The sequence below is a fragment of the Passer montanus genome, unplaced genomic scaffold (assembly GCF_014805655.1).
Source record: "Passer montanus isolate IOZ18808 unplaced genomic scaffold, ASM1480565v1 scaffold10, whole genome shotgun sequence".
Taxonomy (NCBI): domain Eukaryota; kingdom Metazoa; phylum Chordata; class Aves; order Passeriformes; family Passeridae; genus Passer; species Passer montanus.
The window spans coordinates 337,160-356,690 of NW_024356505.1; positions in this window are offsets into that span (position 1 = coordinate 337,160).

The window sequence follows — 19,531 nt, forward strand, 5'->3', positions numbered from 1 at the left end:
AAGGTCAACTTCAGTGGGTAAGTGATTCATAGAAACATTTCATCCATTATCACTGTGGGAATGCTATCTTAGACTTTTTAGAGGTACTTGTAAACTTTGCCATGGTTTGTGATGTGAGAGTACTTTATGTGTCTCTCTAACTAATTACTGAACATCTGAGACAGCAGAAAAGACCAACCGAGAAAACAAAATCCCAGGTGCTAGGAAAGTCAAACACTGAAGAGCAATAAAGAAATTAATTATTATGAGATAATTTGGCTATATCCAGATAAATGGGAATTGCTTTGCCTTATTCTAGGAAGACGAAAGCCCATCCTTTGCAAGGACTTATACCAGTCTGTGGAGAACAACAGAGTACAGAGTGAGAATTCAGCACTTGGTTTAAAGGAATGGGAAAATGTCATCATAAACCTGATTCTCACAACTGTGTATTTCAAGAGGAATCTGGACATTTCCACCTCTTCCACAAAGTGCTGTGCTCATAACAAGATTTAAGAGCTGTGCTGCCTTGTTACAGGATGAGAAGCAGCCAAGAGAATTATGTCAAACAAATTCATGCCCATATAAATTACAAAGTAAAGCCCAGAGCAGTATCTATTTCATAATAGTTTGATGATCCTGTCTGCCAGAAACCAACGTCATCAGTAATGCTTATCTCTCAAAGCAGTTATATGTATCAATTTATATTTCAGGCGCTATCTTGCAATTAAATTTCTAGGCTTAAAAAGCCTATTTCCCACTCCCTCCCCCTTCTCAATTCTAGGTCCTCCAAGATTAACAAAACATCCTCTGTGGCAGCAAATTAATCACATTACAAAACTAAACTGTTCATTAGAGATGCAGCACACCAAAACTGCTATTAAAAAACTCAATATTGCTATTTTTTGTCTTTAATTTTGTGGTGCTGTTTGCAGAATATCCTCCTCTAAGTATACACACTGCCAAAACAAATACAGTGATAAGCCCTGAACCCTGATGGGTATTGATGTGCCATGAGCTTGCAGTGAGCTACAACACTAGAGCCCTTGTCTAGGAGCTTTTTGATGTCTACAATGTGCAAATTCCCACACACATCAGCTCCCATTGGATTTGCCAAGATAGCCCCAAAGCATCGTCTTAGCCCATACCCACTGATGCTTTGCTGCAGAGGATGAGCAGAGATGCAGCTGCACTCCCATCTTTATCAATGACCTTGCCAGTACCCTCTCCCTTTTCTGGCCTTCCCTTTCTCCCCTGAAAAATCTTTAGTCTTTTTTCCTTCCTGATCCTTCACTTCTTTGGAAAGAGCTCACTGATCTAGTGAGCAGGATCTCTTTCTCAGGATCTCCTCTGTTCACTACTCCAGGTTTTTGTGAGCTGGCTGACTACAGGCTTGTGCATGGGTCAGCTGTCTTTCCTACCCTTTCAGCCTGGGGAAATATCCTCTGGATATTCATAACTTCAGCTCCTCATGAGATTTCCTTTTTTTCATTTAAACTTCTGCTTTTGTTTGGTTACTTGTTTTGTTGTTATGTACACATGGAATTTTAAGCTGCTTCTTCAAAGGTAATGCTGTAGAGCAATGGACAGCCTTGCATTTTGGATAAAAGCAAGTTGTTTAATCAAAAGCTGAGCTCCCTTGCCCTAGGCTGAGGTATATACCATGGTACCCTGCTCTTAGATATCACATTTCATATTTTGCAAAGAAAGAAAACAAGAAAGCAAAGCTGCAGCCCTTAAAGAAAGCATGGACATGGGCCCTCTCGAGGACTGGATAGATCTACTGAGAGTCTGCAGGAGAATGCAGCAGCCCCATCAACAAATCTCCTCATGCCCTGCAGTTTTCCTGAGTCAGCTATTGCATTAAGCACTGGAAGAAGCCCTGAGGCTTAGGCACCTCTGACTTGCAGGTAAATTATGCATGATGTTAAACATGCAAAATGAGTCCTGCCCTCCAAGACTTCTGCTGAAGAAAGAACCCCTTTATAGAGCTTAAGCAAGAAGGTCTTAACCTGCAGAGCTTTGAACTCTCCAAAAGACACCTGGGCTGGTGTAGGCTGCAGTCCTGACTTGATGAGGACAAGGAAACCATAGCTTTGCTGCAGGACTCTCCACCACATCCTGCTCTCACCCTGAGGCACAGAAGGCAGATCAAAGGCACAGCAGGAGATACAGCCCTGGAGAGTCATCTCTCTCCTTAGAAGCTGTGGGAAGTCACCAGAACTCAGGCAAAACTCACCTCTCCTCTGGCAAAACATCTGCCATGTCATTTAAAAACACCCTCTTGCCTTCTACCCCTCCTTACCTAAATGTGCGAAGGGGAAGACAATGAAATTTCCTTTTCTATAACACACAGATCCCTATCTCTTGCTTACAAAATAATTGTGTTAATCTTGCAGCTTTCTTGCCAAAGCAGTACAGAATAGCAAATTAGTTTAAGATTTTAGATGTGAAGTACAGTGTCCAGCACTCAACTGCTCTGATTAAATATGCATCAACAGTACTCACGCATTGCTAGCAACCTCAACTGCTAAACAAAACTCTTCCTTACATCGTTGTCATCTCTGTTTTGCTTGTTGTAATCATATATGACATTTGAAGCTGTGTAATATCATAGCTCTCTGAACTCACTTGGCTTGCTCACAATATTCCCTATTAAAATCTACCCCAAATCACAGGGGCATTTCTTGTTATGTCTGTACAAAAAGCAGCATATCTGATGTGCTTTGCTCTCTTGGAGACATCAGCTTTTTCAGCTTTGCCAAACACTTCAGGTCCAGAACAAGGACTCCAGCACTCATCAAAGAGTTTTCCCTGCACTTATCAGCAGGACTAAAACAAACTTTCTCTAAAAACCAGGAACACAGGTCTGCAGCCCTGTGCTCCTCCAGATTTTGCCTCTGCTTCCCCCTGCCCACCTATGCCCTGACAGCCTGCTGGGGACCCAGCATGAGACTTTGTCAAGCAACTTGCTTCTCCCCGGGTGTGCTGTGGGATCTGCTGAGATGCTGGAATGGTGGGTGGATCTCCCCACTGGGAGATCCAGGATCCTGTTCCTCTACCTGTGCAAGAACTTGGAGCTAGAAAGCAGACCAGAGGAGGGAGGATGCTGGAAAGGGAGAAGGGAGATGTGCAGGCGACAAAACACAAAGGTGAAAGCTAAACTGATTCTGCATGAGAGCTTGCAAATGCCTTTCTGATGGGACAAACTTTACAAAGGGAAAACAGTGCTCCCTATCCCAGAGCTGGGGTGTGAGGAGGTGCCAAGGAGCCTCCTGCAATCTTGTGACTCCATCCCTGGATGGAGAACCCAAAGAATGCATCATGAGTATGGCAGTGGGATGGCCATAGACACCTCTACTTGTCTATCCAGCTGCAGCTTTCCCATCCTCTGTATTTCATTCTTTTATCAGCAAACATCTGTTTCCTCTGGTGATACTCATGGTACTGTGACTATTACTTTGTTGAAGTGTTTATCAAAGAAATCATCAAAGCAACAGGTTTTTTCTTACTTTCCTTACTTGTGTGTTTCTGCAGTAAAAAAACCAGAAGTAAATTAGTTGACTATTTCCTTTACTCCTGGTGCACATGCATATACCTTACAAATTTATGTAATTACTTTATTCAGATACTGGTACCACACAGAAACAAGAACTGGACCCAAAATATCCTTCTGTTGGTGCTGGCAGAGCAATGATGTAAAGAGGGTATCAGTGCCTTTTGTTATTCAAAATTTTGTTGTATAATATTCTACAGTTCTACAAAATTTATGGGTTGCTATTGAACCAGCCCTGTCATGGTGTGGGTGCCTAAAAGTTTAGGACTTTCCTTATTTGTTTTGATTGCTTCAAACTTTGCAGATTCATTTTCATCCTTCCTGGAGAGCCACATTTTACACTTGTCTGAAGGTGTGATGTAGCAGTGGAATATTTTTTTAGCAAAGCAATAACTTCTTTCCTGGCCATGCTCTTCCTTCCTTCTCCCCACCATACAGCCCTGTCTCCCCTTCCTTGCTGACACAAGAAACTTCAGAGTTTGTGCCCACACAAAGAATTCATGCTCTTGGGAAAACAGGCTAAGGCACCTCATCTTGAAATCTGAACCCATTCGGTGATCATGGCAGTGTTGGCAAATCTTTTGGCTTCTCTAGAGCTCAGCTCTTCAACCCTTGCAGGTCAGAAGAGGGCACACTACTTGTACCCTGCCCTCTGACCTCCTACACACCCAACACTCCCACTTCCTTGCGATTTTGAGGAGCCCAGCTACACCGGTGAAACAGGGAGCACACCTCTCCCTCTCCTCTGTGGCCCTGACAAGGAAGCATAGGGTCAAGGCAGTCTCTTATCTCTTAAATCTTCTCTAAATAAAATTCAATTCAAAGCCTTAAACCCCAAATGTGGCCAGGGGGAAATCTCTCCATTTTTGTCCTTGTAAAATTCAAAGAATAAACAAAAAATTGCTGGTGGAGCATTTCCTAGTCTGGCTTCTGGCTTTGGACACCTGATTCAGGGCTATTTTGAAGGGTCTGATTTTCAGAATGAGTTTAGTACCAGCTTTCTTCTGAAAACCCTACTCTAACAAGTGTCTCTCAGGAGGGAGAGTGTACAATCAGCCAACCTGACCCCTGCACTAAGATTCCCTATCTTGGTGCCTGTGCTGTCTCCAGCCAAGATGCTCAGAGATGCAAACAACTTCTCTGAGCCAAGAAAAGCCCTCAGTGATAGAATGTGATATTGCAGAAAACACTGGATTCAGAACCCTGGAGATTAGAAGCCATTACTTAGTGACAGCAGGTTTTGCAGCAGCAAAGAAAGTGCCTCACAAAATAGGTATATCATAAACACATTTCCTTCCATCACTGTAAAATCAATCTGTAAGGGGATGAGGAGATCTTCAGACACAGCTTCACTGATCAGCTGTGCTCCAGTGCTTTGTTCCTGAGCCCTTTGCAGATATGTAGCTTTCAGACATGAAATATTCTGGATCAGCAGGCATTTTTCCATTAGCAGTATGATTTATTTCTTGGTAGGATCATATTTGCTTGCTTGGAAACTTCCTTCCATGCATCTCCCAGTCAGAATACCAATCAAGTGGAAATTGCTTGAGATGACATCACCGAATCACAAAATAAGCTGAGATGGAAGAGACCCACAAGGATGATAAAGTCCAGCTCCCAGCCCTGCACAGGACACCCCATGAATCACAAAATAAGCTGAGATGGATGGGACCCACAAGGATGATAAAGTCCAGCTACCAGCCCTGCACAGGACACCCCAAGAATCACACCTTGTGCCTGAGAGCATTGTCCAAAAGTTTCCTGAACTCAGTCAGGTCTAGTGCTGTGATCACTTCCCTGGGGAACCTGTTCAGTCCCCAAACACCCTCTGGGTGAAAAAGCTTTTTCTAACATCCAACCTGAAGCTCCCCTGACACAACTTCAGGCCATTCCTTTGTATCCTGTCGTTGTCACCACAGAGAAGAAACAAGTGTCTGCCCCTTCTCTTCCCCTCACAAGGAAGTTGTAATTGCAATGAGGTCTGTCCTCAGTCTCCCCTTTTCCAGCTGAACAGACCCAGTGACATCAGCTACTCCTCACCATGGCTTCCCCTCACAGCCCTTCACCACCTTCATAGCCCTCCTTTGGACTATCTCCAATACCTTAATGTCTTATGTTGTGGCTCCCAAAACTGCCCCCAGCACTTGAGGTGAGGCTGCCCCAGTGCAGAGCAGAGCAGGACAATCCCCTCCCTTGCCTGGCTGCTGATGCTGTCTCTGATGCCCCCCAGGACATGCATGGCCCTTCTGGCTGCCAGGGCACTGCTGGCTCACATTCAACTTGTCATTGACCATGTCAGCAAATTCCTGTTTGTGATTGCACACTCTTGGTTCCACTGTGCTGGAACCAAGCCTTTGATTATGGTGAACAGGATATTTTATCATTGTTATCTGGCGTTTGCTCTTTCTGTGCCCCAATGGAATTGCACCTGAGCTTTCAATATCTTTTAAAGTTCAGCTGAACTAAAAGTGGTCAAAATCAACATTAAGGCTTTAGGGAAATTACTGAAAGCCTTCTGTGGCTGCAAGTAATATTAAAAGCTGTTATCCTTGTTTAAACTCAGATGATGAGCATTACTCAGCTCTTTCCCTGAGGCCAGTTCAGAGTTTTGCATCTTGTCAGTGCTGAGTGACATACTGCTTATCTGGTCTTCTTTGTTTGCGAACAGGCTGTTTGGGTTGACGTTGAAAAGAATAGATCTGCATTAATAACTGTGTAGAAAAACAAGAGCCTGTGCTCTCTTCAAGCTCAGTGACAGCCAGAAATACCAGCCAAGCTAGTGCCAAAATACAGACTGTGTGGCTGTATCAGTATAGCACCAAGCTCAAGTGGTCTTTTCAGGAGGGTTTGGCTTCCACAGCCTGTGATTAAACAACTGGGGATTGCTTATTTTGAACCTAGCAAGTCCTTTGGTATTCTCTCCTGCAGCCTCTTTGTAACCAAATTGATGTGATGTCAGCTGGATAACTGGAACATAAAATGGGTGGAAACGTAACTGATCGAAGGGTTTTGACCAGCAGAACAGAATCCAGCTAGCAGCCCATTGATACTTGAGCCAATGTGGTTTAGCACTTTTGCTAACACCAGAAAACGGGAATGGAGTGAGAGCTCAGCAATTTCACAAGACCAACCTGAGGGAGCAATGGGCGTGCTGGAGGATCAAGTTGCTATTCAGAGAGCTGGGCTGGGCAGGCAAGAGAGAGGGTGGTTGGGAACATCATTAATTCAGCAAAAGCAAATGCAAAGTCCTGTGGCTGGGGTGTGATAAACCCTGAAGCACCACTAGGGAGGGCTGGCTAGCAAGCAGGGATGAGTCTGGATCTGGCTTCTCATCCCACATGGCTCAAACTTCACAGCTGGAGCTGCAGCCAGGTCCCATCACAGTTGTCAGGGCACCAGCACTGCAAGCTGATGTCTGCAGCACAGCTCATGAAAACGTAAAGCACCGTGCAAGAAGCTGGGCAAAACTGATGAGGCAAGTGTTGCTCCAGATAAGCCAAGGGGTGTAAATGGCACCTGGCTTCCTGCACTTCTTCATGAGAAGAACAAAGATGTACGGGAGAGGAGGAATTGAGGTGCTATGACACTGCGGTCCATGCCCCTTGCTCAGCCTGTGGCAGCTTCCCTGGATCAAGAGGTAGTTCCCTTCCTTTCTAGGATAAGTCTACTACCCTGGACCCAGCCAAGGAGTCCCTCCTGGGGGATCAGCCTGTTCCAGCAGCAGGAAGGGATTTCTGTACCTTCAATTTCTGTGAAGGTTCACGTCTTCCATTATTTGTCACCCAACTTGAGGGCTCTGTGTCCTGAACCCTGTCACTGCACAGGGAAAGGCACAAGGCTTCTGCTGAAATTCTGAGATAACCAAAGCTCAGCCTCACAGGGTGTGAGCTCAGCACTAGCAGAGACCTTCATTGGAGGATATGCAAGTGGATGAACAGACATGGATGTGGTAGCTCATGGCACATCCTGTTCTCTCAGGGTGAAAAACAGTGCTGACAGCACTCTCAAGTCCACCACTAACCTAACTACCCATTTCTCATCCAAAAGATTTTGAAGTCACTGAAAATGTTCAGTCTTTACATTTCGTGATTATATGATTTTCTTTCCTCTCCTCTTTTAACCCAAGGATAAAACATTTACTGATAACCTCAGTATAGCTCTGGCTTTGTAGCTCTTCTCAAACGAGGCAAGTCCAGCAATGGTGAATATCTCTTTGTTGTTCACTGCTGTAAATTGAAAATGCTTTTGTGATATTTCAGAGAACTCCTATTTTACAGCCTCTTCCTCTAGCTGTATAGCAATTTGTTTGGCTTATTACTTAGGAAAACACTTGCCATACAAAATATACTACTTCAAAGCAGGGTTAAAATGTACCCAAATTAGATTGCTCTGTTATTACAAACACTAGCATGTATTGAGAGAAAATTACATTACTCTGTTATTACTAACACTAAGGTATATTGAGAGCTTTACTTACATAAGCAGTTGGATAAGGCTTAACTACACTTGCTTTTGTGCAGAATTCAAATTCTGGTATGGAAAAATACTCTATTTTGCATTCAGAAGGACTGAGCATTTGGCTGTAGATGAAATGTAGTTTTGTTTTGTAAGCAGCAGCTAGTAATTATCAAACTTGCCTATGGCTGTTTCATAGGAGGTGGGAATATGAATATATTCATATTTGCTGGTGTTTTATAAGGAATTATAGGTCATGTTAATACATCTAAATTATGTTTCTTTCTGAATTAATTACTATAAATGCAGACAACCTTATACAAAAACTGTAGTTAAATTGTCCAACATAGAAACATATGAAAACCTTCTCTTCTGAAAAAATATTTTACAACAGACCTATTTTAGTTTCTTCTTGTCACGCATCTGCTTTGCCTTCCATCCTCCTCCTCCTCCACTTGTGCCTTCCCTCCCTCTGCTGCACTTTACCTTTCAGAGCAGCAGCATCTGCAGCACTACCCACAGCTGAGCTTCTCCATCACCGGCTCTAGGGGAGCTGGTGGCAGCTCACCTTTAAATCCCGAGCATGCGGCAGCTGCGTTTGTGCTGCCGTTTTCAAGCAGGAAGCTTATGGAAAGGTTCAGGAGAGATAAAAAGCGAATGAAATGCCACGGTAAAAATAACTCCCGCAGGCACAAACGATCCTTGGCATACCAGGAACACTGAGAACATCTGTGCCGAGGGATTTTTACCTCACCACGTCCAGAGCTGCTGCACCTCCTCACAGAAGTGAGGAGGTGCCTGTTATTATAATTGATAATTATAAAAAAATTTAAAAGCTGATCTCTGGCTGTTCGGGTCCAATCCGGCTAGCTTTGGACCCTCAGCCCCTCTTAGCCTTACAAGGACAGAAGTAAAAGACTCGACGATCTCTTCTTCTTGGGACCAAAAATACTATTCAGTGCAAAATATCAACCCAGTGCAAAATACCAACTAAATAAACTATTTAGTGTAATACAACATCTCCCTGTTATTTATAATTCATGCATGTGCTCCTTAAGGACTCTCATGACAAGCAACAGCCTCCCTATCCCAAGCAGAAAGCCCATCCCCACCCCATGGAGCTCACTGTGGTGTGGTTTTGATAGGGGACATGTCCCCAGAGCAGGCAGGAAGATGAACATGGGGTAGGGAGGCAGTGCCACCTCACATAGTGACCACCAGCATCCCATCCCCAGCCTGGGGTTATCCAGATCTGTGCAAGAGTCAGAGTGATGTCTGCAGGAAGAGTTTTTGAAAATCAAGCTTTATGGTCATTTGTTAGTGTTATTATCTTTTATTCTCTGCTAGAAAGAACAGCATAAGAGAAAACAGAAAATAATTTGATTGAAAATATGGCAAACGAGTGATAGTGGATTACACACAGACAAGCGGAAGCAGGACAATACAGCTTCCAAGTGTAGAGGGATGGGAAAGGTCATAGTTACCCCAAATCTGGGCCTACACACAGGGAGAGCACCCCCCTGACCCCCATTCTGCAGCCATTGCCTGTGGTGGGACTCAGGACAGGTCCCTGCTTTGGGAGGAGAGATTTCTGCCTGCACAAATGTGTAGGGCACTTCCCCTCTTGAGAAGAAAGTGGGAGACTGCCTATCTGTTGCCAAATGAGCTGCATTTCTTTCCTCTGGCCAAGTAAATAAGGAAGACAAGATTCACACATAGTTGCTGCAGTTCTTGATGCCCATTGAAAGCTTTAGGGACTTCATTTGAGCATTATCATGCATCCTGTTATCACACTAAATCTCAACAACTCCAAAAAAGTCAATATTTATTACAGTTAATATTTATTACATCTGCATCTTTGCTAAGGAAATGCAGATGAGGCTTTCTCTGCAGATCTAGCTACTAGCTAAAGATTCACTGAGATCTCAATGTGAGAAAATACAGAAGCAATATCCAGAGAGGTTTTTATTTTAATAATTTTTTTTCTGCCTGTATTTCATTATTTCTGCTGATTTTCAACTGCTCCTCTTGGGTCAGGACCTCACAGCACAGAAGTAGTGTGCTCTATAATTCCTTTTGCCAGCTCCAAAGTGAAGAAAGCTTCAGAAAGTCAAAATGAAAAACAAGAAAGAGAAAAGTGAAGGTGGGGGGAGGAACCCCCAAACCGACTTATATTCTTTTTATTTCATATTTAATGGCAGAAAGGGAAAGAAAAGGGGCACACAGGAGCTCCCCTTCTGATGAAAAATAATAGATAAAAAAAAATTGCTAATTTATAAACATTTCCAAAGGGGAATTGTTGACCACTGCCTCAGAAACATGCATGCACTCTTGTGCCTTTTTATTGTGCTGCCTCCAGCTGCTTGTCACTGGGTCTGCTGGGGACTGCTGGAGTCCTCTGCTCTGTGAAGTGGCAGTGCCATAAAACCACTTCTGTTCTTCCAAAGAATAAATTCAGAAACCCTGAAAGAGTGAGCCTATGGGATGTAGGCCTGGTGTATGGCACTTCCACAGGCACAAAGCAGGAATTTTTGCACTAAAGGTGGGCACTAAATCTGCAGCTTTGTCCCGGCAGTTGGGCGGGGGCTGGGGGGTGAGCTGGTGAAATACAGGCTCTTTTGTGTTTTCATGCTGACTGTGCCACCTAGGCTCTGCCTCCTCCTGTTCCTCTCACTCCGGAGGCCTCCACAATGTCCTTGACAGCAGAACAGCCTCACCTTATTTAAGGAAACCCCAAATGATGATCTCCCAGCTACCCTGAGCTCAAGCTTGAGGGGAAGGTGTCTTGCTGGAGGTTGTCTTAGTAAATCTGTGTCCATATCTACATTCAGAAGGAGGCTCCTGATGGTAAAAGGCTAGGAAACTACATCTTGTCTTCCAGCACAAAAGGGCTGGAAAGTGTCTTTAAAGCCAGAAGTAAACATGGAGTAGAGAACTGCTGCTGCAGATGAAAACAATTTTAGGTGACTGCAGACAATCAATAAATTCCCTGATATTAAATAAAGAAGAAAAAGGGAGGAAGTAGCTCTAGGCAGATCCAATACAGGGAAAATTGGGTGTTTCTCACTGCAGAGCAGACCACAGCTGGCTAAATAACCACACATGACTCTGTTTGGAGAGCTGGCAGCAGCTCTGAGCATATGGCTTTTGCCATTGGGCAGGCAATTGCTTTTATGAACATGAATCTCTCCTGGCCAAGAGGATGACTTTTGGCAATTAAAAGGCATAGCAAGTATACCCAAAAACAAAGCAAAAGTTATAAATAGAAAATAGTTATGTAGTAAAGACATTTCTGGAACATGTGGAAGGCTGAATCCCTCACAAGCACTAAAGACACCCCTCGGCTATAGGAGATCACTGCAATATCAGTAAATTACACAGGACAATTATTCCCTTGCAGGGTGTCACAGACCCAGCACAAGTGGGAAGGGGCCCCTATGGGTCTCTAGTCCAACCCTGCTCTAGTGCCTGACTGCTCTTTTACCCCACGGAAAAGGTGGTTCCTTAAAGCTAATAAAAGCCTTCCTTTTTCCAGCTTGTGTCTGCTGAAGAATATTAGGTGTAAAGGTCCAGATTCTCTAAGATGCCAGCTGCTCACTCAATGAGTAGGCTGTACCATGCCCATTTTTAATTTCTGGTGTGATCACTTGAGAGGACAGAATGGGAAATAAAATAATTTAGATACACTGAGTAAGAAGGAGTAGGAAATAAAAGGCAGTCAAATATAGGGTACCTAACAAGAGACAAATAATCAATCTCCAGAGAAAAATTGCTGTTCTTTAAAACCCCAGTGTGGGACAGGATAAGAAAGACTGGATTTGAAATATATGACAAAGGTCTGGAGGTTACAAAAGAAACTAAATTAATAAAATGGTAAGCTATGATTCAGAGTATGACTATCCTAAGAAACCTGCAAAAATGTCACTGAGAAAAGTTATTCAGAAATACTAACTATCCTGAAGAGTCTGGTCTTCCTCACAGCCCCCTTAAACCAGACAATGAGCCAGTCAGAGATATTTTACACATGGAAATAAATCACCTCTCTGCATTATTCCATAACTATCTTCACATCACCAGGGAAACATAATGTGTTAGAGAAAAACAAGCTTAAAACTTTTAAATGTATCAGCTCAAAAAATGGACTGCTATCATAAATATTAAAGGAAAACCTGCAGTTGAGTGAATATCATTCATCATTTCTCATGACAATAATTTTTCCTTAACTGGAGTAGATATTTCATAGTAATAAAGATAAGTTATTGTCCTAAAAAATGGTGTTCTTAAAAATCTATTGCCAAAGTCAGAACAAGCATGCTGCTCTTCCATCCACAAGTTCAACTGTGCAATAAAAGAAAGGATTAAAAAAAGATAAATGCTTTCACAGTGAACCCTCACAGGGTCCCCACTGTTGTCACCACTGCAAGAAATTCACTTGAATCTCTTCTGATCCTATAGCCAAAAACTACATCTAGTTTATCAACATGCACAAGAGCACAGCAGCTCTCAACTGCTTCAGATGAGGGTAGGATTAGAAAAAAGGCACAGTTAAGTGATAAACAAAGGTTTCCAGACAAAATCATTACCAGATTTTGACAAGAATGCTGCAACTAACACGCAGGCATTTGTTAAATGATAAAGATTTACTAACTGTACAAAGAAGAAGGTCTTCAGAAGAATATACTGCTACATATTGGTAGAGATAAAAGTGTGCCACCAGCTCATGATCAACATCTGTCTGACATGGTTCTCTGGGTTTGCTGGGTAGTGGAAGAGCACAGGCTGGAATCTGTGACTGCCAAGGCAGAGATCATCCCGTTTATGTACCAATACTGCCTTCTTCACTTGCTTATCCCTAAAACCAACTCTGAATATTAAACAGGGTCTGTCTCATAGGGTATCTGTGAGACCAGAGCCCAGACTCTGATTGCTGTCTCCATATGACTCAATGGCATAATATGCAGCCAGCTCCCTGCCAGAATCTGGTGGTTTATTTCCTGCAAACAGGGATCAAAAGATCAGAAGCAGAAACCTGAGAGAAGGACCCACACATTCATCCTTGTAGGAAAACTTCTGAAAAGTGGCAGTCTTTACCCTAGCAAAAGAGCATCTGTCAGATTATGTGGAATAACTACTATAAATACGTATTGAGATGTCAGGAAGAAGATGGGAATCAATGACATCAAATATTCAGAGAATAATTGAGGAAAGAAAATATTAGTGAGCTCCCAATAATGAAATAGGAGAAAAGGCCCAGTTCCAAACTGACAATAGCAGATGGTTAAGAAATCAGTCAATCAACAGTGAACTAAGAAAAAAACCCCATATAATACCTGCTTTTATCCCATATATCCCTCATCCCAAATGTTTCTTCCTATGTTGACCCTCATTAAAATTATTTATATGTAAGCAAGAACTCTGATAGGTGGAATATAGTGGTTATCCTGTAATGAGACAATGCTCCCAAGCTCATTTCTTAGCTAGATGGGCACATTAGAATGTAACTCGTTCTTTTACAGTAACGCTGTCCAAAAGGTTTTAGTTCAGATTCATTGGAAAGTCCCTGTGAATTAGAATCTGGTTGCAAGTAATCCTTAGAAAGTCAGGGGTGCCTGCAGGTAATTATTTCTGATTCTCATTCAAGGATGGCTTCCACGTGCATTTTCATACAGTTTGGGGATACTTGGTTAAAGACCAGAGAAGAAATAGAATTCTGCCATTTTGGTAATCTGTGTGTGAGAAAATAACAATCTGACCTTCTGCAGCATCCAAAGGGACTGAATCCATTGCTGTACCTTTTATGTGTATAAGGAAACCACAGCACTGGAAATGTTTTACTATTCCTTAGGGACCCTCTCTGTTGGTATCTCCAGCTCTGCAGGTACCTGACTGGGAAATCCAGGAGGTGTTTCACACCTTGCAGCTACCAAATGACCCAATTTCTAATCTACCATCATAGACCCATTCTTTCATGCCACCCCTAGTTTGGCTTTTCCCCCTTTAAGCTGTATGCCCCTTATGCTACCACAGCCATTTCAGATACAGCTGTAATTATCTTGCTGCTCATCAGCCTTTCAATATGTCACCTTCAGCATAGGCAGATGATGAATGCTCATGAATTTTACTGAATTTTACTCATTATTCAGCCAAGTCTGCCTGTACCTCCCAGAAATAAAACACATGATGGCCTCTTGTCATCTGCTGGAGCACAAACTACTTTTAAGAGACAATCCCCCCCCCCCACTTTTAATAGGAAGAAATCACAACTTTACCATTAGCAAGGATAATAATAACAACTACTGACCTGTGACCAAAAATGTGCTGTTTCTCAGAGAAAGGCAATTAAATACTGATGTGACCAAATATCAGAGGCAAACTAGAAGGATATGTAAATTGAAGCAAGTGAGAGGGTCTTTTGAAAGAGCACCAGTTTAGCACCAGGGGAAGAGACAACTAAACAAAAAATTCTGTACATTATGATGATTTATGTGAATAGGTTTCATAGGTCTACCTAGTCATACTAGTTCCATTTAATATACAGAATCATAGAGCAGAATAATAGAATATTTGGGGCTGGAATGGACGTTAAAGAGTATCTAGTTCCAACCTCAGTGCCATGGGCAGGGACACCACCCATTAAACCAGGTTGTCTCAAAGCCCTATCCAGCCTGGCCTTGAACACTGCCAGGGATGGGGAATTCACAACTCTCTGGGCAACCTATTCAAGGGCTTCATCACCCTCAGAGTAAAGCATTTTCTTCTGCATATCTAATTTAAATTTCCCCTCTTTCAGTTTGAAGCCATCACCCTGTGTCCTACCACTAGAGTTCCTGACGAAGAGTTCCTCTCCAGCTTCCTTGTAGGCCTATTCTTCAGCAGGTATTATCCTGTACTTATTAGCATATAAATGTACAGGTTTTAAAAACCAGTAGAAAGACATTTGAGGAGAAAAATTATGTTTGAAGCCAAGACTGCCCTTGTTTTAAAATGTTTTGATGACAGCACATGGCACTGTGCAAGTCTTTGCTCTCTGGACAGCATCAGACGCTGCTCCTGGGTTTTGATGTTCCCACCCTTTCCAAGAGCAAAGCCATTTCAAGGCAGGTATCTGAGCAGCATTCAGTGCAACATTTGAGGAGAACACTGTGCTTTTTTAATCTAGAAAATATCTCATCTTTGCTCCTTGATTTCAGCCCTGTGAAGTCAATTTTCCCAGCCTGTGGCGCAGCCTAAATCCAAGTACCTGCAGGAAAAGCCCCAGCCGCTGAAACCTAGCAGCCAGTCCCTCTCCTGCAAAAACTCACCTTCCTCTCCAGCCCAATCAGACTAAAACAAATAGAAAAAGGAGACAGCTATGATCCTACTCTCCATAAATGACTCAGGATCCTGAGAGTTTTGCCAAGAGCAGTCAGGTCACTGTGCTGGCAGAGCCAGGGATGCTCTTGGCCATAGCTGTTCCTTTGGTCACGGTCAGCTATCATTGCTTAAAAAAAAATCACCCTGGTCTTACTGCTGTGCCATGTAGCACTGCATTACCATCCAACAGGAACAAACAAAAATTTTAAAAATATCATTCTGATGAACAACAGAATGGCCCCACATTGGTCTCTCCCACCAGAAGGCTTTATTGACCAGATAACTTGTTTTCACCACACCAAGTGCTGAAGGACCCTGCCAGGTTCTGCCCTGTGTGGCACGGAGCCTGTGGCCCTGTACAGAGCCTTACATGACCTCCTCCAGCTCTCCTATCCAAACAGAGGATTTGAGAGGCACCAGGTAGGCATGGACACCACACATGGCAAGAGGGGGCGTGGGCTGCCACAGGCTGCTCCTCTGGGTGCAGGTCCTATAGCAGGTCTCATCCTGGCAGATCTAAAAGCAGCAACCAAGTGCATCCCATGGGCTACTTGCCTCTGGGAATCTGTCCCACATCCTCATCTTCAGCTTGCATGGAGTCAACTTCCCAGTATGTGAGTCAGAAACTGCCTCTCTCTACTGCTGCCCCATCCTCTCCAGACTCCCCTCTCATTGCTTTTTCCTCTTAACCTCTTGGCAGGTCTCCTGCATGCTAATCAGACAGCACTGGGTGCTTACCTAGCCAGCCACTGTCTCAGTATTCATCCAGATTTTAGATATCCCATGCAGCATCTCTGGCTGATGGCTGGATGGCTGACATGCCAGATACACAAAATCTGGGGGCTGGGGAAAATAAGCATACTACACAGCTCTGGTGTGAGAAACCACTGCCTCTGAAAGGCAGTCCTGCTTGATTTTGTCCCTTTGTTACCTCTAGATCTAAAGAGAAAGCAGGCAGACATTTTAGATTCTAATCTCTAGCATTTAAAAAAGTAATAAAAAATAATAGTAGCACAATAAGTGTTTTCAGGCAGAAGAAAGTGAATAGCAACATTTCCTAAACTGTGATAGGTAAGAGTGAAACAAGTAGATTTTATGATCTTCAAATGCCACTGTAGTGGGCTGAGTATAAGTGATAAAATGGCTTCATGCATCTTATGGCAAAACTGAAGCTAGAAACATGTATAAATAAAATTACTCCCAGTTTCCTAATAAAAGACAAACTTGTTTTATATGAATAAGTTAAATGGTGACAATCTAAATGGATTTCAGAAAGTTCCCTGTCTTCCTTTGAACTATTAAATAAATGCAGCTTTTTCCCTTTGGAGCTCTAATGAAAATCCCATCAAAATCCAATTTACAGAATGCTGCGACATAGTGTAAGTTAGGAGTGTTAAATTAATTGGTTTGCCTTAAAGAGTTATCAAGACTGGATTTGTCAGTCATATTTGGACATGGAAGTCTGCTGTGTTTTAGCAGGAAGATGCTCCTTTTCTCACAGCACTTCAGGCTAGCAATAGTAATTTCTTTGGTAATCTCCCCATGTGCCCCTGGATGAGCTGAAGACAGGCTCACACATCTCTGCAGGAAGGCTGTGGGACACCCACCCTGAAATGAACCCCCCCTTCCTGCCCACTGGCTCTGGCACTTGCTGGGACCGCTGGGGTGGACATTTCTTCCAGCTCCCCTCAGCTCTTATCCTGGAGAAGGAAGCTCCCAAGTAGGATTGATAGTGTGTGTAAAACCAGCAATGGTATGTGGGGTCCCAAGCCAGGGTACAGGTGGAGTCAAGCCCACAAGGTACACCTGACTCCCCTCCTCTCCCTGCTAACACAATTCTGGGCTGTGGAATTCCTGCTTCCCCCTCCTGCTTTCCACCTGGGATGCAAGATATCAATTTCTCTAGTTAGACCTGAACTGCAAGATTCAATCAAACTGAAGATTTTGCCAAGAAAAAGTGAAATAAAATTCTGCAAGTAATGTACTGGCCTAAGGAAAAGAAAATAAAATCAAGAATTAAAAATTATCCATTGTTTACATCAAATTCAGCAGTGGGTTTGCAATAAGAATTGTTAGATGAACCATAGCCAAAAAATGGAGGGGAAAGGTTCACTACCAGTTTGCTGTATATTTAAGACTAAAGGGCTAAAGTGGATGAGAAGAACTGGCTCAGTTTCCTGACCCTTTCCTCACCCTTGAAGGGGTAAGATAGGACAGCCAGAGCTCCCTGTATTCCGGAAATGTGCTCTAATCACTGTGCTGTACAACACTCCCAAGTGAGCTGGCCTTCTCTCCTGGTAGTCCTATTTGAAGGTTTATGGAAGAGGAATGGGGCAAGAGAAGTTGACTGTCAACGAAGGGCACTCAGGATGCAAATCAGTCCTTGAACTTGGTCTCCATTTCCTGCTCTCTGTATTCCGGGAATGTGCTCTAATCACTGTCTGTACAACACTCCCAAGTGAGCTGTCCTTCTCTCCTGGTAGTCCTATTTGAAGTTTTATGGAAGAGGACTGGGGCAAGAGAAGTTGACTGTCAGTGAAGGGCACTCAGGATGCAAATCAGTCCTTGAACTTGGTCTCCATTTCCACTGTCCTGGTTTGCCTGATGATGACAAACTGGAAATGAAAACTGTTGTTTGAGCCTCAAAGTAAGGGTTTCGTTCAAATAAAAAACCACATGTTACTAATATTATTACTTATTTAGTTCTAATACATCTGGAGTGAAGACAGACCCACCTAAAATAGATTTGAGCTGAGAGAAAAAGGGTGCATTCAGTGCAAGAACCTGAAGATGAACGCACCTGAAAATGAACACAATTTTGTACTCGTTACTTTTAACAGATCAGAGTTCAAACCTTTTCTGCTTCCTCAGCTTTTCCTAAGATTTAATATAATTCATTTATGGTCTGCATAGACTCTCCTTATGTTGATGGGAACCCTCTGTTTCCTACACCTCTGCCACTCTTGTCAGTCTAGACTGCAATTTGGTTTCTTAAAGCTGGAGAGACCTCTCATGGCATCACAGGGATGACATCAAGATAAACAGCACCAAGAAAGACCACTCTTGAGCTGTATATGGAAGCTTGGAGAAGAAAAGAAGTATTAAATGCATATTTGATGAACATAAGCCCTTGCTCCCAGGAACAGCACTGGGTTTTCCAGAGGACGCTGGGACAGTAGAAAGTCCCAGTTTGCTGGAGATGCAGTGGTCATTCATGGGCTTCCCTCAGTTTTCCTTCTTCAATGCTTACCTTTCCCCTTTATGCCAGTCTTTGGACCACACGATGGGAGCGTACACTTACATTCTGTGAGCTGAGCACATGCATTCCAGCAAAAGTGGGGCCAAGGACCCACAAAAGGGAAATATGAAAACTGGTGAGCTTTAAATTTATTTTCTTGACATGAAAGCATTCTACTGTATCTCTTGTTACCTGCATGACACTGGTCTTTATATAAAAATCTTGGAGATCACCAACAGAGTACACACGGCAGAGTGCATACTGAGCCTTCAGCATGGAGTAGAGGCCCTGGTTTCTATCCACTCTAACTTATTTACATGAAATTGCCTCTAAATCAACTTTCATATGGCTTAAGCTTTATTAGCAGAGGCTGTTCCTGGCAAGCTGAGTTCAGCTGCTATTTTTAAATTAGGTGGGATTTTATGGAGCATAAAGGCGGTGGGTTTGGCTAATCCCAACCTCAGCCTCTCCAAATCAAGTTTGAAGTAACATGCATGCAGACCTGTCCCAGTACCACACTGGAATCATGTAATGTTTCACCTACAGGAAACTTTTCTTACAGGACGCTAACCAGAGACAGCCCTCATCTTAACTCCAGCACACTTTTAACTGAAAAAGAGATGTTTGAGGGACAACACCTAAAGAGGTAATCTCAGACTGCTTTCACTGTGCTTTTAGGCACAGACCATTTTTCCTTTCTCCCAGGATGTCTCCTGGGTCTGATCTGACATAGGTTCCTGCATCTAGTTTGAGCTCAGCAATGGTAAATGACAGCATGACTGTGGATAATCTGATAGAGAGGCAGTGGTCACGAATTCTGCAACTGGCCTGAAAGAAGAGGATACTATCTACATTCCAGTCTCTTCAGTCTTCCCTTCTCCTTCCCTAGCATAAATAAATGCTGGCATAATAATTATCTTTGGTTCTTCTGCCAAGCTTGTACACATAGG